Consider the following 4,418-nt stretch of genomic DNA (forward strand, 5'->3'; position numbering starts at 1 on the left):
GGGGGGGGGGGGCGCGGCCGGAGGCTTTTTCGCCTGGGGCGGCGAAAAAGCCAGAGCCGGCCCTGTGAGTAATAAATAAACACAATCAAGGTAGCACGTGTGCAAGGGCATTAGAAATCTATAGGGAATTATGTGGTAAAATCCACAGCAATTTCTCTTCCCTTCCCCCATTTCCTTTTCTCCAAATATCCACAGAATTTCTGGGTAGTTGTTTGCTTTCTATTGTATTTGTCTCTGCTCTTCTATTTTAATACTGAAAACTGTCATAAGATGCAAGGAAGGTCAAATAAAAGCATTTGGTCACTTATTCAGTGTCACTGCATTTGCTGCCCAAAGAATATCCCAAGCGCAGCTGCAGGAGTTCAACATTTAAAAATTGACAACACTGTAAATATTTCTCTCCATCTCCATCTTTAGGAGTGTAGCAACTGTCTGAACTGTCCTAAATAGTAACAATTAAAAAATACTTATAGGGGCTTGTGCTTAAAAAATTTCTACTGGCTGGAAAGCAATTCTCTATAGTTAAAATGGGAAACGCCGCTGGAACCAGTGATGTCTCTCAAACTGGAAGAACCATTCTAAATGCAGCCACTGTAATAAAATACAGCAGCCTTGTCTCTGTGGAACATCCTTTCTAGTGAATGGAATGTGGAAACATGCCAGGGATGTCCATCCCTCTTACATCAGCACAGGAGCTGGATGTTTGAGATCACTCATGAAAAGGATAATAAATATCATCCTTAGCCATTAAAATCAGCAGACCATTGACATGAACTGGGCAATATCAAGACGTGCTGCAGGTGGAATATAAACAGGCTTGCATGCCCTTAAGGATGTCAGTGGAGCAGTAGTCAGAAAATTTAATCTTGGTCTGTGTCTATAAATTAGTGCTTGGACAGCGGCCAGTGAAGCTAACTGCTGTTAGCCAGTGACTTCCATGCTGTCTAACCCTGAGCAGGGCAGGCGCAGGTGGCATGTTGATTAAAGAATCAGTGGGACCTTGTCGTCATTCGGACTCCCAGTGGTGGAGCTGGACTCAGGGCCGGCTCTAGGCACCAGCAAAACAAGCTGGTGCTTGGGGCGGCACATTTTTAGGGGCGGCATGGCCGGCGCCAGAATGCCGCCCCTAAAAATGTGCCCCGGCTGCCCTAGCTCACCTCCGCTGCTGCTGGCGCGCGAAACGCGCGCCGCGGCCGCTCGGGGTCTCCCCCTCCCTCCCAGGCTCTCAAACATGGGAGGGAGGGGGAGATCCCAAGTGGCCGCGGCGCGGGAGCCGCTTCTCCCCCTCCCTCTTAGGCTTGAGAGCCTGGGGGAGGAGACAGGGCTGGGGATTTGGGGAAGGGGCGGAGTTGAGGCGGGGCCGGGGGGTAATTAAAAAACGGGGGGGGGGGCGGCCAAAATTGTTTTTGCTTTGGGCGGCATAAATGCTAGAGCCGGCCCTGGCTGGACTCCTGTTAGCAATGGTGGAAAGCTTTAAAAGGAAAAAGGCTAGTGCAGGCCAGGCCTTGGGTGGAGCCCATCCACACTGGGGACTGAGCTATATTAGTTTGAACTGTTTTCAACCAAGTTCCCTCAACACAGTTTAACAATGGGTGGCCGCATTCTGCCCTCACCCTATGCAGAAGCCTACTGAGATATCAAAGCAGGTTGCATGGCTGTAAGTGAGGGCACAACTGAGCCCACACTGCTAGGCCAGTGGGCATAACCATTTAAAACCCATTCAGCTAAGACAGTTAAATTTCCAGTGCAGAGATTGCCCTGAGAACAGTAATTGATACAAATATTTTTTTTCTACTCTGGACAATTTTTGGACTAAGTTCTTAGCACAATGAACCCTTTGTTTTTTTCCCCATAGTAGAAATAAGCACAAGTATATTGTCCCACAGTACAAAGGACCTTATTCTTATAATGTTTTATAAAGCTAAATAGCTTGGCAAGATATAATGCACACTAGCACCACTAGTGATCACTAATAGCACAACAATAGTCAGTCCTAAAACTTGAGGCAAGTGAGATCCTTTAATGGATGTTAAGGCCTCAGTTTTAAACAACGTGGACTAAATTTAAGTGCCACAGTTTTGATCTTGGTGCCACAAGTTGGGCAGCAAAAATTAATGGAAACTGTTTAGTTTCTTGCCCTAAATCTCTTTAGTAAAAAGTAACCAAATAAGTGGTGCTGCACACAGAATGCTTACCACCCTCTATGCATTAAAAATGCATTTTAAAAATACTAGAGATTTATGGACTTTTCGATGAAAGGTGAAACGGTATGTTTTGTGTATGCGTTTTTTTTTTAAAGAGAAAATCCCCTCAAATTGTAGTTTGCTGGATATATAATGAGCGAGCACTTTACACCTTCAAAGAACCTCACAAATATTAACTGATTAACGCTCATGTCCCCCTGCAAGATAGGTAAATACTTTGCCATTTTACAGATGGGGAAAATGAGGCACACCTCTTGGGGGCACGGACTGGCATTTATTTTATGCTTGTACAGTACCTAGTACAAGGGGGCCCAACTTGGTTGTGGCCTTTATGCGTTTCCGCAATAGAAATGTTAACACAGGTTAACTGATCAGCACAAGGCTTTGCAGTAAGTCAGTATCTGACCCAGAATTAGAACGTAGTAGAACCCAGATCCCAGTTTTCTACTCGGATAAGGTTTCTCTTATTATCTATGTGTACTTTGGAATATGTAATTTGGCCTTTTTTGTGTACTTGAAATTATCAGAAAACCTGACTATTCTCAGATTTTATTTTAACTGGATGATGGCGTGGGCAGGGGTTGGCATCTTCCAATGAAGGCAGAAATGGAAATTTCAGGAGGAAAAAAAATCCCAGATTTGTTGACTCTGAGGCCTGGTCTACACTACGACTTTAATTCGGATTTAGCAGCGTTAATTCGAATGAACCCTTCACCCGTCCACACAACGGAGCCATTTAGTTCGAAATAAAGGGCGCTTAAAATCGATTTCTGTACTCCACTCCGACGAGCGGAGTAGCGCCAAAATCGATTTTGTCAGTTCGAATTAGGGGTAGTGTGGCCACAATTCGATGGTATTGGCCTCCGGGAGCTATCCCACAGTGCACAATTGTGACCGCTCTGGACAGCAATCTGACCTCGGATGCACTGGCCAGGTAGACAGGAAAAGCCCCACGAACATTTGAATTTCATTTCCTGTTTGCCCAGCGTAGAGAGCACAGGTGACCGCAGATAGCTCATCAGCACAGGTAACCATGCAGGCCGATAATCGAAAAAGAGCACCAGCATGGACCGTACGGGAGGTACTGGATCTGATCGCTATATGGGGAGAGGATTCAGTGCTAGCAGAACTTCGTTCAAAGAGACGAAATGCCAAAACTTTTGAAAAAATCTCCAAGGGCATGATGGAGAGAGGCCGCAATAGGGACTCAGATCAGTGCCGCGTGAAAGTCAAGGAGCTCAGACAAGCCTATCAAAAAACAAAGGAGGCAAACGGTCGCTCCGGGTCAGAGCTGCGGACATGCCTCTTCTACGCCGAGCTGCATGCAATTCTAGGGGGGGCCGCCACCACTACCCCACCTCTGACCGTGGATTCCGAGGCGGGGATAATCTCAGCTACACCTGAGGATTCTGCGGAGGGGGAAAAGGAGGAGGAGGACGAGCTTGCGGAGAGCACCCAGCACTCCGTTCTCCCCAACAGCCAGGATCTTTTTCTCAGCCTGACTGAAGTACCCTCCCAACCCTCCCAAGCCAGTATCCAAGACCACGACCCCATGGAAGGGACCTCAGGTGAGTTTACCTTTTAAAATATAAAACTTGTTTTAAAAGCAAGGGTTTTTAATGATTACTTTGCCCTGAGGACTTGGGATGCATTCGCAGTCAGTACAGCTACTGGAAAAGTCTGTTAACGTGTCTGGGGATGGAGCGGAAATCCTCCAGGGACATCTCCATGAAGCTCTCCTGGAGGTACTCCAAAAGCCTTGCCACAAGGTTTCTGGGCAGTGCAGCCTTATTCCGTCCTCCATGGTAGGACACTTGACCACGCCATGATTGCAGCAAGTAATCTGGTATCATTGCCTGACAAAGCCTGGTAGCGTATGGTCCCGGTGTTTGCTGGCATTCAAGCAACAGTCGTTCTTTATCTTGCTGTGTAATCCTCAGGAAAGTGATATCGCTCATGGTAACCTGGTTGAAATACGGGAATTTAATTAAGGGGACAGAGGTGGCCGTTCCTACTGGGCTGTTTGCCTGTGGCTGAAAAGAAATCCTTCCCTGCAGTTCTGCGAGCGCGGGGGGTGGGGGGGGATTGGCCCAGAGCTTTTCACGTTTGGCTAGCAGGGATCTTCCCTGATACCAGCCACGCGGTGAGGGGAGGGGTAAAGCGATCATCCCAGAGAATTCATGGCGGAGTGGGGGGTGTTAGTTTGGTTCCTGC

Source organism: Terrapene carolina, unplaced genomic scaffold, assembly GCF_002925995.2.
Source record: "Terrapene carolina triunguis isolate 2854851 unplaced genomic scaffold, T_m_triunguis-2.0 Scaffold96, whole genome shotgun sequence".
Lineage (NCBI taxonomy): Eukaryota > Metazoa > Chordata > Testudines > Emydidae > Terrapene > Terrapene triunguis.